Genomic DNA, 25,682 nt, shown 5'->3' with positions numbered 1-25,682 from the left:
CTAGGGATGAGATCCAGTCCTCAGTCTGGTAAATCTGCTGGGCCTGTGCATGCAGATCATGGTGTAGCTGCTCCAGACCTTTAATCAAAGCACTGTCTACAGCCGCTATCAGAGTGGGAGTTTGAATTGATACTACTGCCTGTGCTATGCCCACCAGGGAAGTCAGATCAAGTGGGATTTGATCAGTCAGTGCCAGTGGTTGCAGGCTATCAACAGTTGCAGAGATGTCAGCATGTGAAGCAGGTGCCATCTTGGCTGCAGAGATTGCCATGTCTCCGGGAGACTGCCGAAAGAGGGAGGCCAAGTGGGTGTAGGAGCACTCAATAAACCGGTCTATGAAGTTACCCTTTAGGTGTAGCAAGATTGTGCCTTTACTGTGGCCAAGCGAGTCACTTACTGAAGTCTAGTCAAACCCATCCAGGAAATGCCCACACCCAAGTTCCTGTAGGAGAAAGACCTTAGGATCATAACATTTTATGAAAGGTGAACTTATCCTTTAAAGCTGGAGCCAATGTATCGGCTGCTGCACCAGAATCTCCTCAGCGTAAACAAGCTCCTATGGAAACTAAGCTTCTGGTGAAACCTTCAAACCATTCCTCTGCAAACACAAACTAACTGTGTTTTGCCATGAAAATTGGCCAAATCATGACAATGTATTTTTTTACTCCAAAATTATTTTCTGAGTAATATTGTATCGAAAAGGAATTTTTGAAACAGTGGTATGTATAGGTAGTGGCTTTTGCCATCTCAGTTCTCAACAAACATATCATGCTTCTACTTGAAGATGATTCTTCCTTTTAGTCTTTCAGGGATTCAGTCAGCAGGCACTTTGTCACCTTATGGAAAAGCATCCTTTTCTCTCACTTGTTCTGTCTTACAGTTGGCCATAGCAGCCATATCACTCATGTCCATTTTTCAGACTGTAGCTAACTGAACTGGAAAAATAATTAGAGAACGCAATCCTGCTGTCAGGGCTCCCGGGTATGACCAGAGGTGTGTGACTGACGCAGGGAAACGCAGACTTCAGATATGTTATAAACAATGTAATTTATTAACACTAACCATACAAACATAAACGCAGTGCAATACTAAAACATAACACAGTGCAAGCAAACCAAACCAACCACCCACAGATAACAGTACATACAATGCAAGCGTCGTCAGGCAGGCCGGGTCAATATCAATGGGGCAGGTAGGTACAGGGGGAGCAAGCGGAGAATGGTCGGGGTCACAAGCCAGGTTCAGCAGGTAGCGGGCAGAGTGGTACAGAGGGTCAGGCAGAGGGATGGTCAGGAACGAGCCAGGGTCAGAGCAGGAGAAGTCAGCAGAGGTCAGATCAGGCAGGGTCAGCGACAAGACAGGAACAGGATGCAGGAACAGGATACAGGGCCCAGGAAAACCACACACCAAGGCAGAGTCTGCAGGTCTGGCCATCCCTTAAATACACCAGTATAATCAGTTCCAGGTGTTTGACTGGCTGCAAGGTTGAGTCTCTGATTGCTGGGAGCACCCGCTGGCCAGCCCTGGTACTGCAGCTCATAAGGCAGGTGAGTCCCACTATTGCTGGCCAGTCCATTCCTGACACCTGCCTTTGAGGACCCTATTCCTCTGGAAGTACTGTTTGGCCCTGCTTTTTTGTGTTGATACCCTGAAGAATATAATTTGCCAGGTCTCTAGGATTACTCTGCTTTCTGTGCATATCCACAGAATTTGGTGTTTAAATGCTTGGTCTGCAAAGCCTGCATGTAAAAGGTGTCTTTATGAAGGGTGACCAAACTGATAAGAGGCGTGGAGGAGCTCCGCTATGAGGAAAGTTTAGAGGAACTGAATTTATTCTGTCTTGAGAAGAGGAGATTAACGGGGGATATGATCAACATGTATAAATACATCAGTGGTTCATGTACAGTAGTGAACTCGGTGTAGAGCTATTCACCCTGAGGTCATCACAGAAGACAAGGGGGTACTCTTTACGTCTGGAGGAAAATAAATTTAATCTCCAAACACGGAAAGATTTCTTCACAGTGAGAGCTGTGAAAATGTGGAATAGACTCCCTTAAGAGTTGGTTTTGGCCAGCTCATTGGAGTGCTTTAAAAAAGGCTTGGATTCTTTCTTAGATACACAAAATATAACTGGATACTAACATTTATAGGCAAAGTTGATCCAGGGAATATCCAACTGCCTCTTGGGGGATCAGAAAGGAATTTTTTTGCTGCAGGAGCAAATTGTATCATGCTTTGCTGGGTTTCCTCTGGATCAACTGTGGGTATAGGATTAAAACTTTTTTTTTTTTTATTTTAATGGTTGAACTGGATGGACTTTTGTCTTTTTTCAGCCAGACTAACTATGTAATTATATATGCATGCCTTTTGATGGTGAATTTGGAGAAAATAAATTTGGAGGAAAATACTTCTACCCCACAAAGATCAGCCTAAGCATGCTTTTACTACTACTGTCAAAGGCAAATTCTTTTGTCGCAAGCCTTGGACTGCAAAACCCTTTTAGCCTACCCAAAATCCCTCTTCATAACGAAGGGATACCCCTACTCTCCGGGGGGGTGCCTGTTGGTCTTTGCGCTAGTCTGGATCAGAGAAGTCCCAGACCTTTGGGCAAAATTTGTCAGTTCCTGGTGCTACAAAACATAATTTCTGTCCATGCTCCTCAATTTCTAACCTCTAATTTGCCAGCTTCACCTCAAGGACAGGTAGACTTGCAGACTGCCCTGAATCAACTTAACAAGTGTTAATCCCAATCCCTGCAGAACAAAAGTTCATATAGATTTCACCCCAACAAAGGATAAGTTCATCTTTAGAACATGTTACATGTGTCACCCATTTTCCATGTTCCAGCATCTGCAGCATCTCCCTTAGACCCTCACCCCTGTCCCTGTGATAACGGGTGGGAGATCCTCTCCCCACACCCACAGTCACAATTTGAAAACAGTAACACTGTGCGGGGCTCCACTCCCACAGCTGTATTATTCATTCACAGTTTCCTGTGACTAAATGCCTGCAAGGCTGATGGCTTGAAGCTCCCAATGAGCTGCGAGGGCGCTGGTGAGCACTTTCATAGTCCATTGATCTTCCTGCTCTTAGCTAACTGCCTGCCAGTGCAAGGTACAAGCAGACAGTTATGAGGAGAGTTTGCAAGGAGTTGCACATTGCACCGATGATCTGCTGATTGTGGGTGAAATCCTCTGCAGGCTCCTTAGAAATTAGCACACTATTTTTTACATGCACATGAACTTTAATGGTATCCCAATCTTAGTCCTTAGGGTTCAATATTGAGTTGGTCCACCCTTTGCAGCAATAACAGCTTATACACTTCTGGGAAGGCTGTTCACAAGGTTTAGGAGTGTGCCTATGGGAATGTTTGACCATTCTTCCATAAGCACATTTGTGAGTTCAGGCACTAATGTCGGACAAGAAGGCCTGGCTCACAGTCTCCGCTCTAATTCATCCGAAAGGTGTTCTGTTGGGTTGAGGTTAGGACTCTGTGAAGGTCAGTCAAGTTCCTCCACCCCAGACTTGCTCATTAATGTCTTTATGGACCTTGCTTTGTGCACTGGTGCATAGTCATATTGGAAAAGGAAGGGGCCATCCCCAAACTGTTCCCACAAAGTTGGGAGCATGAATTTGTCCAAAATGTCTTGGTATGCTGACGCCTTAAGAGTTCCCTTTACTGGAACTAAGGGGCCAAGTCCAACTCCTGAAAAACAACCCCACACCATAATCCCCCCTCCACCAAACTTTATGCTTGGCACAATGCAGTCAGGCATGTACCCTTCTCCTGGCAACTGCTAAACACAGACACGTCCATTGAATTGCCAGACATAGAAGCCTGATTCATCACTCCAGAGAACATGTCTCCACTGCTCTAGAGTCCAGTTGCGGCGTGCTTTATGCCACTGCATCCAACTCTTTGCATTGCACTTGGCTTGGATGCAGCTGCTCGGACATGGAACACTGTCTTGAAATCTATAGAACTCTATACCACGCTTGAATTCACTGAGCTCCTGAGAGTGACTCATTCATTCCATGAAGCTCTCTATGAACTGTTGTTCTAATCTGAGGGCTACACAAAATTTGGAGGTCTTTAGCTATTGACTCTGCAGACGGCAACTTCTGCACACTGTGCGTTTCAGCATTCTCTGACCCCGCTCTGTCATTTTACGTGGCCTACCACTTTGTGTCTGAGTTCCTGTGGTTCCCAGTTGCTTTGTTATAATACCACTAAGAGTTGACTGTGGAATATTTAACCGCAAGGAAATTTCACGGATAGACTTGTGGCACAGCTGGCAACCGCTTGAATTCACTGAGCTCCTGAGAGTGACTCATTCTTTCACAAATGTTTGTAGAAGCAGTCTGCATGCCTAGGTGCTTGATTTTATACAACTGTGGCCATGGAGGTGACAGGGAAACCCAAAACTCATGGGTTTCAGTAACATTTTGACTGCTGAAGCCGGATTGAAAAGTAGATGTTTATTATACAAGCATGTAGCTAGACCTCCATGCAGGGAGAGCAAAACAATACATAGTGTTGGATTCAAAGTAATGCTCTATCTAACTAGGGCTTTCTAATACAATTTATATGCTCTACAGTGGGTGGTACCTAGCTATCTGATCTTTCTTTGAAGAGTCATCTGTGTCTTTGGTGTAACTCATTGAGATGCGAATAGTTGTCCATATGTTATTGTTACTTCCATTGTCCTTTGGGTTTAACAGGTCTTCAAAGGCTGTGATAATAATCTTGTAGACAATAGGTGGTATGAATCTTGAGGAACTGGAGGTAGGAGTGAAGTGTCAAATGTTGAGCCAGCAGGAGAGGGAAATAGGTTGTTAGGCCATCTAATTCAATACCAATGTATTTCATATTTATATCTAGAAATGGCTGCTCCATTTTCCCTTACAATCCCTCCTCTTGGACATCATATTGTCCAAACAATTATCCCTTCCTAAAAAGAAATTTGAGAAACATATTTACTTTACAATTCCTCCCCTCCTTTAAATTCTCATACATCTCACTTTGTTTGCCTAATATTTCTTTCTAGTTCATATTTCTCCTGATTTATACATCCAATTTACTTCTGCAGAAAAATCTAATTTTGCTTCACGAAGGCTGAAAAATACAAAACATTAAACAAAAATTAAAAATCAAAAAGTCTAAAAAACTGTGTGTTGGGCTGTTTATGAACGCCAAGTCTGTAGTTGATTCCTCCAATGTATCCTTGACAGCTAGTCCTCCATAAGACTGTACTGCAACACCTAAGAACTCGTACAATGTTCATACATAATATTTTCTTCAGGACCATCGCAGTCCACATGACAAGAAACTTCCGGTAGGTGTGCAGATCTGCTGCAATTATAGCAAATTGAGCTTTGACTTCTATTCATGGACAGCTGAAATGATAAGTGGAAATGTTCTTCAGATACTTAAAAGTTTTGAAACCACTTTTCTCCATCACTGTTGTTTGTGGCTGATGTCAAGAAGTCCAGGAATAAGGGAGGATATTTTTGAAGATGGCGTCATTCAGATTGCTAGTCCAACATTAGGTATTTAACAAAAATGCCCATGAAGCCATGGCATTTTTATTTTTCTGCCTAAGTAAATCTGTGTTATAGAGACAATAAGACCTAGAAGAAAAGAAAGGAAATCCATCTTAATACGAGTTGAAACCATTCTCACTTTGTATAATGTGTTACTCAGTCGTCATCCAAACTTAACCACACTATTCAGAATTCAATCATGAACAATCGGCCATCTTAAAAAGGGCCTATCATGTATGGCTGGGATCAGTGACCTTACAGTTGACCAGGAACATGTAAATACAGAGACATGAGACTTGGAGAGCACAGAATACAGGACTTAGAAGGATGGCAGGAGGACAGTTCAGCACTGAGGTACTGGTCTTAAAGTCAAGCAGGACACAAAATGCTAGTAAGAAACACTTGTAGCATTGGGGATCAGGGCTCACAGGGAATGCAGGCACACAGGATACAGCTGATATATCAAGGATTCTAAGACCGGAAGGATACCCAACAATATCATCTGGGGAGAACACAGCATGTCCGCACATGCAACAAGGGCGAGGGCCCTTGTAAGGGCCGAGGCGCAGAGTCTAAGGAACTGCCTTGTCTTCTCCAGAGCTCTTGAAGGTAGAGATGGGTTTGCTGTAGACAGTCCCCAGGTTGCGGTCCTCGTACTCACCCAGGCAGGAAGCTACTGGGAATTACTAACTGATAAATAAGAACCCCTTGCAGTGATGAGGCACAGGGATCACTGGACAGTAGGGAGCTCAGTTCAAGCTGACATGCATAGAAACACACAGACACTGGGAACAGAAAACTAGGAGTAGGTAGTAAAGCAAGCAAACAAACATGGGTCTCTAAGAGCAGATAGAGATGTACGGTGACACCAAACAGGAAACAGGATTGAAACACATTCAGAGACACAGAGACAATCTGCTAGGACCTTTAAGGTGTAAAGCCTGAGGCAATGAGCCACATTAAAATGAAAAGACATGGGGCTCATTAAATCATCAGCAGGAGGTTACGCAGCCTTAAACACAAGTCTTGTGGGACAATAGGCAACAGCAGAACCTTATAATTTAAAGTCATGGAACTACATGTACCAGCATACCCCTGCTGCTCTTTGGAAATAGAGGAGACAGATCTGAAGAAAAGCTGAAGACCCCGACATAGATTTAATTTAAAATCTTGACAATATCTAACTGAGCTTAACAATCAATATAGTAACACTAACATACATTAATTATATTTCTTAGGATATTATAGGTGTTAAAATAGAGAAACAATTATTCAACTCAATAGTCAAACTTTCACAATAATATAAAAACTTTATAAGATAGAAAACGCTCAGTTCTATTGTCACTGGTAATAGGGGATTTCTGGCTTTGTCTGGTTCGTTTGGGGACCGCTCTTAGATTGTTGAACTCGTTAATACCAGAGCCCATACATGTTAGATCAGAACACACAACAAAGAAGATCTAACACCCAATAAATAGGCAACTAGGAACTTCCAACGAAGGTACAAACTTAACCAACTACACCGATATCAGCTAATGGGGGTGAAACATTTAAGTATTTACAGAAGAAAACAGACTAATAAAACAAGGAAGAAAACAATTTGGAATACTTCCATTGGTTGATTTTTTTTATGAAGGCTGTGATCTTCCGTTCTGAAAGCCTGAAAGAAGTCCAAGGCATTGATCTAATCTGAGGAATAAGCATCAATTACATTTAGTAACAAACATAACACTTTCCTCCTAATAAACCAATGGTTAAAGATCTAACAACAAAACATACAGTACATACTTTTAAAATTTTCTCTCTTAGTTGTTCTAACAGTGCACTTTTCTAATACCAAAAATTATTGACGTCAAATTAATTATTACCACGTGGATTTTGTTTATGGTATACCATTAAGAAAAAAAATTATTATTATACACCATGGTTAAAAATGAGCAGCTCAATGTAAACCTTTTAGTAAGCTACCATTCGTGTGCAAGAGTTATACTTCACCATACTGAACACATTGGAAACTTCCAAAACTGTATCTTCTAAAAAACAAACAAACACAAGATAGTGAATACACATAACAATTCACTATAACATCTGGTTTCCTTTTAGAGTTCACTTGGCTCAGTAAATTTGCATGACCATACAGCTGTTCTCATTCACAAACCATGCAATTAACCTGTGTTAAAGAAAAAGGGGGGTCAGCACTCGGTGGGCTGTCAGCACCTTAAACATATGAGACAGCACTCCTGATTTTTAAACTTTAAATAAGATCAGTGAAAATGCTTTTTACATGTCACTAATTCTTTTAACATTCCCCTTGACTTTTTATCAATTTTAATAACGGCAATGGGTGTGGCTTAAATGTCCAAACCAATAGTTACCCCAGCAAGCGTTTCACAATTTTCAACTTACAATTTTCTTAGATTAATTTTTTTAGAATGAGCAGTATATTTTACATGTTTTTTTTTTTCCTACATTAAATTTATCACATTCCTAAATTGGAAAGTGCAAAACTTCTGCATATTACACTTATAGCTTTACGATTTTAAGTGATTAGGTACCCCAATAATGTCTCAATTTGTTTAAACTTCTAAAAGTAAAAAATCAAAATTTAGTAATTTTAAGGTCAAAATGTGTTTATCTTCTAGATGTTGCCATGACCAACATGGTATTGACGCGTTACCTTTACTTGCAACATCACATCACCTTAAAACATAAGTAACAAACACAAAACAAATCATTATGCCACTGATATTGAATCAGTATTGTCAAATATTTTGCTGACAGGGCACTTTAGGCACATTAATACAGTCATCCCAGACAATACAACATACAATCCATGGATCTCACACATCTTAACACAACAACATACTCTCACAATTAGCTTGCTTAAATTCTAGACAAAAATATGAGCACATTTCTCTAATAAGGCTGCATTCTCTTATTTTTTTCTGGACTGTACCTCAAATCTATATATAGATCTCATTATTTCCCCCTTTTTTTTTTTTTTTATCTGGTGTTCATACTTACAGTAGGCTTTAACCCATGCCTCTAGTTAGGTCATTTTAAGTAGGCAGGGTGGTAGTATAAGGTATTATGTGCTTACAGTTATTTGGCAATATTTTCAGGTTCTTGTTCTTATATAGGACTATAAGTCTCTTTTATTTCCTTTTTCAACAATTTTGTTCACATTGTTCACTCACATTTGTTCAATTGTCTTATCTTTGAAAGTATCTGGGTAGTACTTTTTTTTTTTACATTCTTTCAAGAGTTTATGGTGCAATTTCCCTTCTAGGGGTACTAAACCCCTGTGTGCCTTGGTTCCATTCCTTGAGGGATTCAGCCACTCCTGTTCCAAAGTTATATATCATGTACTTTGGCAATCCAGGAGGAGCTCCCAGTGGTATCACACAGATACCCGTTTGGGGTGTACACGGTGGTACAATTCCCCATCTCACACGGTGGTGAGACTTCCTCAAGAATTAATCTATTACTAAGCCCCCACGATCAAATGCAAGATACGATATACCTAGATAATGTCAGAATTCATCTATTACTAGGCCCCCACGATCATATGCAAAGATACGATATACCTAGATAATAGCAGGAACCGTATATCTGGCCCCCAATCCTGGCCAAGGATATATACCAGACTATACTATGCATAAATCAGCCACACAGACTGAACAGGGACACCTCAGTCACATAGGCTGAGGGGATTCGGTTATACAGAGTAAAACAATTCAAGAATGTAAAAAAAAAAAAAAATACTTCTATCTACAAAAAGAGAGACAGCCCACTTATATGTATAACACATGGCAGCGCATAAAGAGATCAATACAGTACAACCAAAGCAACCAAAATTTCAATAGGAAAAGATTATAGAACTTTTTAGAGAAAGTATAGTATCTGACAGCTCTGTTTTCCTAAAAAGTCTTTCACATCAGTTTATAGACACTGCTGTAGAATAGAAAAGACAGTTCCTCTACTTATGCTGTGACTTTATGGAGAGCCACGCAGAAGAGAAAAGAAGAAAGCTTCATCAATCAAAACTGGTACTAATGTTTCAAGCAGTGCTGTTTTTTAAGCAGCCTGTCACCCATGGCAATGGACCACATGGCCCCACCACACTTAGTAACTTATCAATCATACCTCAAGATATTTTGAGTCAGAAGACCTGATCCCTGACCTGCCCAGTCGCCCGGTAACAGGAACTGCAGAGATCCTACCTAACCACACATTGCACCTGAAATAGGGAGAATCGTTCAGCAGAACACATTCATGCAAAAGGACAGTAATAAGTAACAGATAGTATGGAAAGTAAAAAGAAAAGAAAAAAATTCAACAGTCAAGGTTCTTGGAAAGGGTACTTTTCCACAACATCGACTTTACAGAAAAAGGCACAGCACAAGGGGAATCATAGTAAGCAGAAAGTTAGCTTACCAATGCCGGCAGAGATGACTTCCCAGGTTGTGCTGTCCTTCTGTGTCTAAACGATGTCTGTAGAGTTTCCCTTTCCGGCTCGAAGGACCAAATTGACGGGGAAACCCAAAACTCATGGGTTTCAGTAACATTTTGACTGCTGAAGCCGGATTGAAAAGTAGATGTTTATTATACAAGCATGTAGCTAGACCTCCATGCAGGGAGAGCAAAACAATACATAGTGTTGGATTCAAAGTAATGCTCTATCTAACTAGGGCTTTCTAATACAATTTATATGCTCTACAGTGGGTGGTACCTAGCTATCTGATCTTTCTTTGAAGAGTCATCTGTGTCTTTGGTATAACTCATTGAGATGCGAATAGTTGTCCATATGTTATTGTTACTTCCATTGTCCTTTGGGTTTAACAGGTCTTCAAAGGCTGTGATAATAATCTTGTAGACAATAGGTGGTATGAATCTTGCGGAACTGGAGGTAGGAGTGAAGTGTCAAATGTTGAGCCAGCAGGAGAGGGAAATAGGTTGTTAGGCCATCTAATTCAATACCAATGTATTTCATATTTATATCTAGAAATGGCTGCTCCATTTTCCCTTACAGAGGTGATTGGAACACCTGAATCCAATGATTTGGAAGGGTGTCCCATTACTTTTGTCAAAGTGTATTTTTTAAGGAGTTAAAATCCCTGAACAGATATCTGTGTGTTTCCAAATTTTGCATAAAGTTTTCAAGATCTGTCACTGCTTCTCTCAGATCAGTAGAATTTCTGGCATCAGTGGACATCCATGATGCCTATCTTTATGTGCCTATCTTTCCCTTACACCAGTGCTTTATATGCTTTGCTGTGGAAGACAAACACCTTTAATTTGCTGACCTCCCTTTTTGGGCTCTCTTCTGAACCAAGAGTCCTCAGAAAGGTGCTGACTCCACACCTGGCACTCTTAAGATTTCAGGGCATCAGTGTCTTGGAATACCTAGACAATCTAGTGCTAAAAATAAAATACTAAGTCATAGTCCTGTTTCCCAATGTTCAAAGGACTATTGAGCTCCTTCAAACTTTTCAGATGGGTGATCAACTTCAAAAAGTACGTCCTCCAGTACTCTCGCATCTAGAATGTCTACCCTAGGTTCACACACGAGCGTTTTCTGCAGCGTTTTGCATTTTTCAGAAATGCAGTACAGTCTATTTAACATGATTTCCTATGGGACATGTTCACATCTCCACGTTTTCACCAGGTGTGCTTTTTTTGGAATGGGTCAGAGACTTTTTTTGAACACAAAATTTTGCATTTTTGGTTCTATAGATTTCAATGGAGACACTGTAGAAAAGCATGTAGTGCATTTTTATGCGTTTTTGATGTGTTTTGCATTTTAAACCTAGCAACAAGAAAAAAAAATGAAAAAACCTGCAAAACACGTAAAAAATGCTGCAAAAATGCAATGCAGAAACGGCTCAAACGCAAGCGGCATAGGTGTGAACCTAGCCTAAGACTAGTTCCAAGCATGGTCCAGGCCAAGACACTTATTCCTCATGAAAAGTTTGCTTCTCTAAAGGTCCAACAGACTCTCAGACCAATCAGGCATCTTGTCACGGTTTAGCCTGCAGTTTCCTGCTTGTGAGATTTCTACTTTCTTACATAGTTAGTCTGGCTGTAAAAAGACAAAAGTCCATCCAGTTCAACCATAAAAAAGAAATTTAAATCCTATACCCACAGTTGATCCAGAGGAAGGCAAAAAAAAACCCAGCAAAGCATGATCCAGTTTGCTCCTGCTGGGAAAAAACTTCTTTCCTGATCCCCCGAGAGGCAATCGATATTCCCTTGATCAACTTTACCTATAAATGTTAGTATCCAGTTATATGCTGTGTATCTAAGAAAGAATCCAGGCCTTTTTTGAATCAATCCACTGAGCTGGCCAGAAGCAACTCTTGAGGGAGTCTATTCCACAGAATGCTGCAGAGATTCTAATGGGACCTGTGGTTCTACCCATGTGCTGCTGTCTTCTGTGTTCAGCTATGAGCATCGCCTTCTGTACTGTGGCCTTGTATCCCTTTCCCTTCTATCACTTCCCAGTTCGCTTTCCAGTATGCTTCTCTATATAGACTTACTCAGTGCAGCTCGTTTTGCCTAAGCAACTTCTTAGTTTCTCCATGTTCCTGCTTCCCCGCATATTACTTCTATTCTGTGTCTGACTTCCCATGTCACTTCATCTACCATGTTTGCCTGCCTACCACGTGCCCTGACCTTGTTTCCCAAATACTTTCCCGTCTCCTGCCACCTGTAGTCTGCACATGTGAGTGGTCTCTGCATCTTCAGCTAGGCGTACCTGGGGGCCGCAAACTGGTTCCAGTCTGCTGCAAGTCCATCCTCACCATCAGGGGCCCTGGTGAAGCAGCAGGCTGGTACTTAGACTCCGCACCCTGGACAACCCCAAGTTGACCTTCTAAAGGGGCTCACTACAATAGAAACCTGATACATCTCTCTACTTGTTTTCTGCATGAGGGTTCTGGCCCTTGTGGTGGCCTCCTTCAAGGCTATTCCCTTCTCACATTTCCACTCCAGACCCTTACAGCTCAGCATTCTCATGATATGGGACAAACCGGTCCCTTCTCTCGATCACCAGCTTCTTCTTTTCAGCCAGGCAAAATTCTCCCTGGCTTCAAGGACTTCTAACTCAGCCCTAGAATCTGGGAAACATTTTCTTCCTATTCCCTGGGAGGTATTGACACATCGGGCTGGGACAGGATCTACAATTTCCCACAGGAGTCAATGCTCCTTATCAATTATCAGGAACTGAGAGCCATAAGATTCTCTGTTACTGGACACTCCTTCTGCAGAGTCACCCAGTAAGAGTACAGTCAAACAATGCCAAGTCCGTGGCCTACTAAAAACACCAGGACAAACAAGAAATCGGGCAACCCTGAAGGAGGCAAGCCTGAGTCTCTCAATGGTGAAGAACCATGTTCCAACACCCTCCGCCATCTATTTACTGATAATGGAAAATTGGCAGGTAGACTTCCTAAGTCACTTGTGCCTGGACTTAGAAAAGTGGTCTCTTCATCCTGAAATCTTCCTGATGCTCTGTCAAAAATGGGGAAGCTCCAGATAAAGACATTGTGGACCTCCACATTCAACAAAAAAAAAAATATACAGGGATCCCTTGGCCTGGTTTGTGCATTCTTCCTAGTGAAGCTTCTCCATTGACTGCTCCACGGGTTGGAAGGGGAATGGATTCTGGTGATTCGTGTGAGCCCAAAACTGGTCCAGGAGAAACAGGCCAAACTTTCTGTCACAAGGCTGACTTTCACACCCTGCTTCTCATTCACTGCCTTTACTCACTGTTGTTGAAAACCCAGGTCCTAAAAGATAGGGACATTGCTAATTCTGTCATTCCTATCTTGCGCTAACAAGATAATCTACTTAGATCTACCATCACACTTATTTTGGATGATGTTAAAGCACGTGCTTCAGCACAAATCTGATCTCTTTTTATAAAGAAATAAGCAAACTCTTAGACAAGAGTGGCTGTAGATATAGTATACTTGGATTTTTCAAAAGCCTTTAACACAGTTCCCCACACCAATGTGTAAGTTGGTCTACAAGCTTAGAAAATTCAGTTTGTAAATTGATAGAAAACTGGCTAACAGACTATACTCTGTGAATAGTGATTACAAAATCATACTCTAAATGGTCTAAGGCTATTAGTGATGTACCCCAAGGTTTAGTGTTTGGATCCTATAGCCTGTTTATAAATTATATAGTGCTCAATTCAGTAAAACTAAAATACGGCACCAAAGTTTCAGTAAAGTAGCACCTTTCTTTAAATGTTGCGGTATTTTAACTTGTTGTTAAGGAGTCGGCACCCGCCTTAAAGTGTTACTAAACCCACAACAGTAAAATCAGTCTGTATATGCAGTAAAGCATGCTTGTTATACTCACTGTGGAACCTAAGGGGTTAATCCTCTGCATTGTGTAAAAAGGCTGTTTGATCTTTTCTTCTCTGCCCCTCCTCTTGTTGAAATGACCACTTGCTCAGTTTGGTGTGTATTGCTAGAGAGGTGTTTTTTTTTTTTTTCCTTGGGAGAGTGCATGTGCTCAGCACAGGGCCAATCAGCACTGTCCATACAGAGGGTCATCTTGGTGGAATCTCCAAGGTGTCTGGAGGCCTGCCTGATGAAAGAGCGCGCCTGGACTCCTCTCATCCTGCACATGCTCAGAAGCGCGTTGCATTTTGATGACAATGGACGTGCTGATCCCGGACATCTTGGAGACTCTGCCAGGCTTCACCATCTGTGCTGCATATGCACAGCACCATCTTCTGGCAGACACCTTGGAGATTCCACCAGGCTTACCATCCATGTTGCACATGCACAGCACCACCTGCTGGCGGACTCCATCGATCTCCTCTTTAGATCAGTCACACAACATATGGCTATAGACGTCTCACCCTCTTACCCATGAGCCTGTTTTTATATTCTAAGATGTGAGTTACTACTTATCTTTCTATTAAATACCTTCACAGTACACACTTAGAGGCGCCGTGTTTCTTTGTTTGCCTTCTCCCAGAGACCAACCTGCTTCAGAATCCACAATTAAAGAAATGCTGCTCTCCCTAAAAAGGAATGTCCAGGCTGATCTCCAAAAAAACCTAACCAATCTACAATCACAAATTGATCAAGTGGAGGAAAAAGTTGTTATTGTTGAAAGAAAACTAGGGGAATTTGCAGACGCACACATAAGCTTAGCAGATGGCTTTCATGATCACAACTCTGACATCCAGTTGCTGAAAACCAAAATTGCAGATCTTGACATTAGAGCAAGACTGGATAATTTGAAATTTTTAGGAATCCTGGAATCTGTCATCTTCAGAACTCATTCTTTATCTGTAGCAGCTTCTAAAAGTTTTCCTTCCCATTGAAACGCCTAAAGATTTAATTATTGACAAAGCCCATAGATTGGCTAAACCTGCTTAGCTACCCGATTTTGATTCCTAGAGATGAATTTGCCAGGATTCATTTCTTCCATATTAAAGAAAAGACCTTTGCAGATGCCAGGAAAATGGGGAAACTCCCAGACCGCTCTTTACCTGTCTGCCACAACTATGCAGCAACATAAAAAAATCACCTCCTTAATTGGTCAGCTGTGGGAACACAACATCTCCTATAAGTGTGGACTTTGTACCTAACTAGCCATGACTCACCAAGGCCATACATATGCCTTGTGCTGTGCAGAAGATGCAGCAAAATTACCATTTCAGTGGGGTCATATCAGTGATAACATACTCAAATCCCCTCACTCTAAACCTCATAAACCAATCTCAGGAAATTGGTCCACTGTTGGATCCACGTGATGTGTTTGTTGCACTACATAATCGTGCTACCAAAAAATTAATGAATGCGCTTTACACTAAAACATTCAAACCCAATGACTAAACACAATATATCCAAAAAAAATGAATAAATATGTGCAAATACTGATAGTGCAAAATATATCTAAAGTGCTAAAAAGTCCAAATGCATAAAGTGAATAAGCATTAAAGTCCCAAATCCAATGTGAAAGTGCTGTGTTCTGAAAACTCTTTCGACAAAGTGCTATGGTGTCTACAAGTGCTTGCTACAACAGGCAGATCAGCTTCTTACTGGACACATTGATCTCCAATCAAGAGATCAAACGAGCAGAGGGTGTTCAGATTCCACACTGACACCCATGCTGGCAATATCAAAGGAGATGGATGAACAGCTGCGGGCTCACCCAAACGAAATCATCATATCGAACTGCTTTCCATACAATGTAAGGAAGAGTTTAAAACAGAAAAGACTTTGTATTCACTTTATGCATTTGGACTTCTTACCACTTTAGATATTTTTTGCACTATGAGTATTTACACATATGTATTCAAGTTTTTTTCGATATATTGTGGTTAGTCATAGGGTTTGATTGTTTTAGTTTACAGCGCACTCATTAATTTTTTATTCTATTTATTTTCTGGTATTCAGGAAGAGAGTAGCAGCAGTTCACTTCATTAATTCATTTATCCATTCATTTACAGGTGAAACTCAAAAAGAGTAGAATATTGTGAAAAAGTTTATTTATTTCAGTAATGCAACTTAAAAGGTGAAACTAATATATGAGATAGACTCATTACATGCAAAGCAAGATAGTTCAAGCCGTGATTTGTCATAATTGTGATGATTATGGCTCACAGCTCATGAAAACCCCAAATCCACAATCCCAGAAAATTAGAATATTACATGCAATCAATAAAACAAGGATTGTACATAGAACAATATTGGACCTCTGAAAAGTATAAGCATGCATATGTACTCAGTTTGAGCCCCTTTTGCAGCAATTACTGCTTCAGTGCGGTGTGGCATGGAAGCTATCAGCCTGTGGCACTGCTGAGGTGTTATGGAAGACCAGGATGCTTCAGTAGCGGCCTTCAGCTCTTCTGCATTGTTCGGTCTCATATCTCTCATCTTTCTCTTGGCAATGTCCCATAGATTCATAGATGGGTTCAGGTCAGACTAGTTTGCTGGCCAATCAAGCAGAGTAGGTCATTGAACCAGGTTTTGGTGCTTTTGGCAGTGTGGGCAGGTGCCAAGTCCTGTTGGAAAATGAAATCAGCATCCCCATAAAGCTAGTTTGCGGAAGGAAGCATGAAGTGCTCCAAAATCTCCTGATAGATGGCTGCGTTGACCCTGGACTTAATGAAGCACAGTGGACCAACACCAGCAGATGACATTGCTCCCCAAATCAACACAGACTTTGGAAACTTCACACTGGACTTCAAGCATCTTGCAGTGTGTGCCTCGCCCTGGTTTCCAAATGAGATGCAAAGGTTGCTCTCATCAGAAAAGAGGACTTTGGACCACTGAGCAAAAGCCCAGGTCTGTTTTTCTTTAGCCCAGGTAAGACGCTTCTGACGTTGGTTGTTCAGGAGCGGCTTGACAAGAGGAATATGACATTTGAAGCCCATGTCCAGAATCCGTCTGTGTGTGGTGGCTCTTGATGCACTGACTCCAGCCTCAGTCCATTACTTGTGAAAGTCATCAACACTTTTGAATGGCCTTTTCCTGACAATCCTCTCCAGGCTGCGGGCATCCCTGCTGCTTGTGCACCTTTTTCTTCCACACTTTTCCCATCCACATAACGTTCTATTAATGTGCTTTGATACAGCACTTTGGGAACATCCAACTTCTTTTGCAATTACCTTTTGAGGCTTTCCCTCCTTATGGAGGGTGTCAACTATGGTTTTCTGCACAACTGTCAGGTCAGCAGTCTTTCCCATGATTGTGATTCCTACTGAACCAAACTGAGAGACCATTTAAAGGCTCAGGAACCCTTTGCAGGTGTTATGGCTTAATTAGCTGATTAGAGTGGGAAACTTTGAGCCTAGAATAGTGCACCTTTTCACAATGTTCTAATTTTCTGAGATTGTGGATTTGGGGTTTTCATCACATTTATGACAAATCACGGCTTGAACTATCTTGCTTTGCATGCAATGAGTCTATCTCATATATTAGTTTCACCTTTTAAGTTGCATTACTGAAATAAATGAACTTTTGCACGATATTCTAATTTTTCGAGTTTCACCTGTATTGCCATTCATTTCATATTTTGTTTATTTTATCATTTGTTGGGTGCAGTGCAGGTTTTTCTTTTCACATAATTGTACTACCATTTGTGCTTTAGGCACGTCTAATAACCATGATCCCAGTAAACTGTTTTTTAGTGTCTGTGTTTAATAGGGATATAGGTCTATAACTAGAACATTGGGTTCCATCTTTTCCTTCTTTCTGTATGATTGTAAGGACTCCTCCCTCATTTCCATCCCTTCCCCCAGTGCATTCATATATAACCTCAACTTGGGTATTAATTTATCTTTAAATATATTATAGTATTTCACCGTATACCCATCCGGTTCTGGGCTTTTCCCCTTTGTTGTACTCTTTAATGCTACCTGAATTTCCTCCTCCCATTATCAATTTTTCAAGGGATATTAACTGTTCTCTTAACCTCGGTAATCCTGCCTCTTTTAAATATATCTGTTTTTTTTTTAATTATTAAGTGTTCTTGCATGGCAAGACCACTTACTGTTATCTCACATATATATTCTTATTATAGCCAAATTTACCACCCTAACTCCTCCCACAGTATTTACACTACATAGACAGTAATATACTGAAACGTGCGGATTGTTCCCGATTGTGCTATTACTTTGTGGAACGTTTCGCCGAATGGTTCACAAAATATCGGCGTTTTTGTGGTGAAATTGGTCCCATAGGAATGAATGGCGGAATGTTCAAAACTAGAGTGGGAGCTGTTACTGTCAAGGTCCTACCTTTTCCCAGAGGTTATGTTACTCCATGTGCTGGCATCCATCTTGGATTTATGCTGAGCATGGTGGGAAGCTTTTATGCCTTCAGGTCTCTGAGGTCCATCCCCCAGAGGGGTGTGGCTGAGTACATATAAGCCTGTGATCCGCACATGCTCTTTGCACTTGTGTCTTGTGTCTTTGTCTTCCTACAGCTCTGTGTATACGCTCGTGACTCTTCTGGTATTTGACTCGGCTTGTGACTAGACCATTCTCTGTGGTTTCCTTCGATCTGACCTTCCGTTGCTGAACCCGGCCCGTGACCTGTGATTCTCTGTCTACTGTTCTGTACTGTTTTGTCCCGTTGTTGTTGACCCAGCTTGCCTGACTACGCTATTGTCATTCTCACCAGCTACACGCCATTGGCGGCGGCCATTACCGCAGCCGGGGTGTCTCGGGGGCCGCGACCTGGTTCCTGGCTGCGTCAAGTCCATCCCCACCATCAGGGGCCCTGGTGAAGGGCAGCCTGGGACTTAGACTCCGCGCCCTGAGGGACTTCGGTCTGTTGGTGGTGGTTGTCGTCAGCCAGTGCGTTACCCTGCCACTAGGCCTACCTGTCCGTTCCACAGCCCTGCCCTGACAGTTACACAACAGTTACTCAAGCCACTCCACCAAGTTAGTCCACCCACTCCAGTTGTAGACTACTGGTGGAGGCAAGAACATTTCACACAATTTCCCCAGAAATTGTAGTTTTTCTAGTGTCTTCCTCTTCTCTTATGGGCCCTTGAGAGGTGATATTATATAACTTACTGTAGTATTTTTTAAATACCTCACCGATATCCTTAGTTGAATATACAAGTTCTCCATTACTGTCTCTAATTTTTTCTATATAGTTCCTAGATTTCTTTTCCTCTGAGCTCTCATTAAATATTTCCCTGGTCTGTCTCCCCAACGATTTTTCTCGCTTGCCATCCTATTAAAAGCTCTCCTCATTTCTACCTCTAATAGATTACTTAGTTCCTCTCGCTTGTCTATCATACTCTGCTGAGTCTCTTTTCTTATTCTCTTTTTATGAAGCTGTTCTAATTCACATAGATCCCTGAGAAGAGTGTTTATTTTCTCGTTTCTTTCCTTTTTTTTTTCCTTACCCCGATCGCTCCTCTAATATAGGCTTTATGGGCTACACACCCACACCATTGCCACTGAAAGTATTGCTCTATTTCTTTTTTTTTTATCCTCTGTTCCAAACCATGATCCTGAAGGAGTGTCTCATTTAATTTCCACATATTTAACTTCTTTTGCTCTTTTCCCCATAATAACTTCATTGTGACAGGTGCATGATCTGATATTGTTATAACTTCTATATTTACTTTAACCAAGGACTTCACGAGTCTTTGGTCCAACATTCTATAATCTAACCTCGAATACATCTCATGTGCATGAGAGTAGAATGTATAATCCCTGTATCTCAGACATTTAATTCTCCAAGCATCCACTAGATGACATTGATGCAGCATATTCCATATAGATTTCAAGGGCTTATTCCCCACTCTCTGCACAAGTGATGTCGTGTCAATCTGAGGGTCCATGCAAAAATTGAAATCTCCTGCCACAATTAGTTTGCCTTTTTTAAAGTCCAGGAGCTTTCTTAGGATATTTTTTTAATAAACCTCAGGTTTTCTATTAGGACGATAAATATTTGCAATGTATATTTTGTTTCCTGTAGTTTCCCCCTTAAGCACAGGAAGTGCCCCCCAGGGTCCTCCCATCTTTTCTCCCATTATAAACCTTAAATTTTTAGCTATGCCAATTGCTACTCCTTCGGCACACTTGGTCGGTAAATCTGCATAAAACCAGGTTGAATAATACCTGAAGAATAGCTTAACATTTGTTTCCTGCAATAAGTGGGTTTCTTGTATAAACACCACAGCAATAAATCATTGTTGTAATTCTCTAAAGATCTTATACCTTTTCCCCCCCACGGACTGTTTAACCCCTTAACGTTGTAGGTCAGAAAATTGACCTCCATTTCTTTTTTCTTTTTTTTTTTTTTTTCTTTCCAAAACATTTTTTTTATTGAAATGTAAGCTTCAGGTACAAATGTTACACAGTAACAAATAAGTGAAACAGTACAGTCATTACAGCGATTGAAATGTAATGAGACATTCAACACGTAAGTGCAAGGGGAGAGAAAACACAAAGATAAACAAATTATCAATGTGTTTTCAAATGTCTAGGTGAATAGCACCTCCGTACACTATTTGACTTTGACATATGGAGTAATATGATTTCATATCCAGCTTCTAGTAACCCTAATGAGTTGAAAAAGAAATCTCTCCTTTTCCTTTCCTTTGACGCTCTCATAGCGTAGTGGGGTGGATGTATCATCTGACCTGGGCAGTAAGCACATGAGTACATAAGCAGCTCGGAGAGCTCATATGATTCTCGGCTTATAGTAGACCTGTTGTGCTGTGGCCAATGCTGCCCCCTGATTGGTTTTATTGGTCCCATCTGATGACAATTTGCCTTCGTAGTGCTGGGAAGGGGGGATATGAAAACTGAGCAAGAAGTAAGAAGGAAGCAGTATAGAAGGGGGTCCTGTATTGGCCGTCTGAGAATTGGTCGATCCCAGTCCCTATTTACCAACCCCACCCCAGTAGGGATCAGGTATCAGAGAAAAAGGCAGATCGTGAGATTGGGGTTGGTCAAAAATGGTCTCCTCTTTAGGAGAAGAACAGTGGAAGAAAGTGGGGAATGTGGTCCGAGAGTCAATAATAGTAGGCTGAAGGGTGATTACTCAAGCTGTTGTTCTAAAGCTATTAGAAGATGTTATTAGTCTACAGTATCACGATAGAGTACAGTGGATTTGAAATTAATCCAACACATCCAGGTTTTAAGAAATCTAGATGGTGAATCTTTGGGTGTATGTGTAAGTTCCTCCATCTCCTCCATCCTGTTTATTCGTCTAAACCATTCTTTAAGCGATGGAACCAGTGATGAGCCCCAATGTACTGGTATACAAGCCCTTGCTGCGTTCACTAGGTGCATTGCTTGAGACTTATGGTAAGTCCTAAGTGTAGGCGAATAGTGCAATAGATATTGGGCAAGGGAGAAATCCTAGCAAATCCGAAGTAATCTGGCCTATTATTGTGTGAACATTCGACCAGAAAAATTGGAGCATGGGGCATTCCCACCACACATGCAGGATTGTGCCCACCACCTGGAGGCATCTCCAGCACTTGTCTGGTAGACCCAGGTTGATCTTGTGTAGCTTGGGTGGGGTTCTATAGCATCTAGATAACAGTTTATAGTTTTCCTGTGCCGAGACATTCACCATACCTTTTATGTGCCGTATGAAATATTTGGATCCAATTCTCGGGAGACAATTCCATTTGTAGGTCTGAGGACCATTTTGAACAAGCTATTCCCGCATCAGCAGGTATGTGAGCATCCAGGAGAGCATGTACCGTGGATATGACATGGCGTTGGGGTTCGGATTTCAAGAATGATTTTTCAAAAGGTGTCAGACCACGTGACGTGTTGAGTATGGTGAGGATGCAAAGAAGTGCCGAAGCTGAAAATAAGACCATTGAGGGATTTGTTTAGTCGGTGGTAGCTCCGTAAAATGGTTCTGATCCTTCAATCATCCCGCATCAAAGAATTGGTGGGCCCTTAGGGGTTCATGTGGCGCGAGGTCAGGCAAAAATCTGAAAGTCATACCCGGTTGAAAATCGGAGTTCAATCTGAGAGGGGTCATAGGTCCCGGCATCGAGGATATTTCAGTACGCTTGCATGCTGCGTGAAAGATGATTTTAGTTGGTTTGATTAGGGTGTGGGTTTTAAGCCAACACAACAAACACTTTACTCCTGCGCTAGGAAAGGACTCAGTAGACCCAATAGGAATGTTCTAGAATTTTCTGGAATATGCACTGCTTGCTGCCCTCAACAGACCGGGGTGGTCCGAATACACTGGATACAAATGGAGAAACAGAAAAAGGGCGCACCGACCTAGTACATTATCGTTTAAAATAATTTATTAAATAAACAAAAATAGGTATCATACTCACAATGGACATAATAACACAGGCATGTCAAACTGAACAAGACGTATGATCCAAACAACATCTGAGTCCATACGATGGAACCCTGGATGACCAACTGGCTAACGCGTTTCGAGGACATAGCCTCTTCCTCAGAGCCACTGTCAAACCGACTTCTAAGTCCACATTTGAGCGATAGTGATATGATAGTTGGTTACTAAGATGGGGTCTTTACCCAGTTTGGGGATTACTGTTATGTGGGCTTCCAAAAGATGAGTCTTGTCTACCCGCAAGTGTGCCAAAGAGTTGAAGGCTTTCAGTAAAGGCTGCACCAGGGTCTCTGAGAATGTTTTTTGTAGTAAACTGCCGTGTAGCCATCAGGTTCCGGACTCTTTCTCAGTTTTAATTGTTTGACTGCAGTGTTAAATTTAGTCAGAGAGCCGTTCAGTTTATGCACCACATCCTCGGCAATCGGTTTGGGGCCATAGTTGCTCAAGAAATCTTCCAGAATCTCAGCTCTGGATCCACGGATTGCCGTAGGGCGTAGGGTTGGTGGTAAGTTGTATAGGTTTGAGTAGTATGTTTCAAATTGGTGTACTATCTCCGTAGAGGAAGAGACCAATGAACCCTGAGACGAGCGCATATGCCGTATTGTGATACATTGGAGTGCCTTCGCTAAGAGTTTACCACTTTTATTGCTCTGCTTATAACAGAGCTTCTGAGAAAGAACAAATTTCTGTCTGGTTTTTCGACCCAATACCTTAAGGAGTTTCATACAAGCGTCGAGTAGTTCCGTTAGTGTTGCCAAAGCTAGAGAACGTTTATGAGTTGCTTCCAGTGACCAGTGAACAAGGTTCCTCGCATTACACATTTGCGTGCTTCCCATTGTATAAAGGGCGTGGTCTCTGCTGTGTCATTGTCAGTAAAGCAATTCATTAAGCATTGTGAAATTTGGGATACACGCATTGGATCTGTTAGAGGTGATGAGTCAAGTCTCCAGGATTTGTTACGGTGAAGATGCACAGGAAATATTAGCGTTATGGTAATGGGATGGTGATCCGAGAGGACCATCCCTTCAATGGTAGCAGATTTTAGAAAGGGTATATCTTTCTGTGTCAAAAAGAGATAATCTATTCTAGAATATCTTTTGTGTGGGGATGAGGAAAAGGTATAGTCCTTTACATTAGGGTGTAGTGTGCGCCAGGACTCATGTAGCAAAAGCTCATGTAACAGAAGTATGATTAGTTTGAGGGCTTGGAAAGGTACGGGAGTAGAGCCCATTGAGGTATCCTCTAGGGGATTAAGTGCCAGGTTGAAGTCGCCTCCCAGTATCAGCAATCCTGAATGGAAGGCAGCAAGGGCCTGGGTGATCAGTCTAAAGAATCCTATCTGGTTCGTATTAGGACTATAAATATTTGCCAAGGGTCTTCTGCACATGGAACCTTTTAACCTCTTGCCGCCCAGCCACTGCATATAAACGTTTGCAGGGCGGCACGGCTGCGCAAAAGCGTGTTTTAAAACGTGCTCTGCGCTCCCAAGGTTTTCGCGGGTAGGGGGCTCGCGCTCCCGCCGACCCGCGGGTGTCACTATTTGATCCCGGAGGGATCAATCATTCGATTTCAGCCTGTGATGTCCAGCTGAAATCGGATGATCGGTCCCTGTCCTATCCTGTCCTTTGACAGTTACACAGGACAGAATACGATGTCATTCTTCTCTGCCTGGGCACATTCGTCCCAGACAGAGAAGAAGACAGAAGAACTGTGAGTACAAAAGCACTACACATTAAGTTAGAACACACCCAGGACACATTTAACCCCATGATCGCCCCCCCCCCAGTTAACCCCTTCACTGCCCTGTCACCAGTGTCATTGTCAGGGAACGAGAAGATCGCCACGACGCATGAATCTGCACATGCGTAGGATTCCGACAAGACATAGAGGCAGGCGGGCACTAGGACCCAGGCGCGCCTGTGACCAATGACAGTGCTGGCAGGCACTAGGACCCAGGCGCGCCTGTCAGTGCTGGGCGGGCTACTTAAACCAGCTCTTGCAATGCTCACATTGCCGTATGGTCTTATTCCTGTGTTCCTGTCCCTAGTACCTGAGATTGCCTTTGTTGCCGAACCTGCCTGACCCGGATTATCGTGATTCTCTCCTGCCCTGATCCCTGGCTTGTCTGACCATTCTTCTGCTTTCTCCTGTTTACCTGACCTCCTGTTGCTGAACCTGGCCTGTGACCCGTTTATCCTTTTGCCTGCTGATCTGTACCGTCTGCCTTTGCTGTTACCGACCTGGCCTGTCTGACAACGTTACACGCTACCGCTTTACATCTGGCTCTCACTTGTACCTACCGCTGGCAAATTCACCTCTTCCACAGCTGGTTGAACTCGGGGGTCGCGACCTGGTCTCAGGCTGCTTCAAGTCCATCCCGACCATCAGGGGCTCTGGTGAAACAGCAGACTGGGGCTTAGATTCCGCGCCCTGAGGAATTCCGGCCTGTGGGTCACTAGAGCCTACCGCCAGTCGGTCCTTAACAGTCTGATACAGTGATCAGTAAAAATCTGTTCACTGATCAATGTGTCCCTGGCGACTTCCAATAGTGTTAGCGCCCCTCCCAGATAGCGCCAGTTTGCCCGCTAGTACACCAGTAATTCCATTTAACCCCTTGATCGCCCCCCCCCGTTAACGCCTTCACTGCCCTGTCACCAGTGTCATTGATTACAGTGAACAGATTTTTACTGATCACTGTATTAGTGTCACTGGTGACTTCCGATAGTGTTAGCGTCAGTTAGCGCCCCTCCCAGATAGCGCCAGATTGCCCGCTAGTACACAAGTAATCACATTTGACCCCTTGATTGCCAGGAACACGGTCACTTGCACGCTAAACCTCCATTGCTAGTATAGTGTCTGATTGGATCAATATCTTTGATCAGATCAGCGCTATACCAACGTTCACATTACTATAGTATCCCCAAAAACGCAGTGTTAGCGGGATCAGCCCCGACACCTGCCAGCACCTGTGTTTAGCCCCTACGCTCCCCCCCCCTTCCCCCCCAGCAAGTGCAGTGTCCGTAGATAACTGTCTCTTGATACATTACACACAAAACCGCAGTGTTCACAGAATCAGGCCTGATCTCTGTTAGCACTTGTCAGTAAATTTTTTGTAGCGGTTCAAGCAGTCCCTGACAGCCAGGCGCTCTTTTTCCTGTGAGTCGCACTAGGTACCTGTAAATTTAGTGGCCAAAATGTCCAACCAAAGGTACTCACTGGCAGAATCGGGCTCAGAATACGAACCTATAGACAGCAGTGGCACCCTGACCGATAGCTCAGACGACGGAGAAGAGGTCCCTGCTA

At 42.4% G+C, this 25,682-nt stretch overlaps 1 protein-coding gene across 6 annotated transcripts in view; it reads left to right on the top strand.

Moving 5' to 3' along the window:
* Positions 1-25,682, top strand: part of PACS2 (phosphofurin acidic cluster sorting protein 2) — a 1,098,307-nt gene that overhangs the window by 567,609 nt on the left and 505,016 nt on the right. The window lies entirely within an intron of this gene.

Source organism: Staurois parvus, unplaced genomic scaffold, assembly GCF_062004578.1.
Source record: "Staurois parvus isolate SC_StPar_1 unplaced genomic scaffold, SC_StPar_1.0 ptg001032l, whole genome shotgun sequence".
Lineage (NCBI taxonomy): Eukaryota > Metazoa > Chordata > Amphibia > Anura > Ranidae > Staurois > Staurois parvus.
This window is presented reverse-complemented; position numbering and strand designations above follow the sequence as displayed.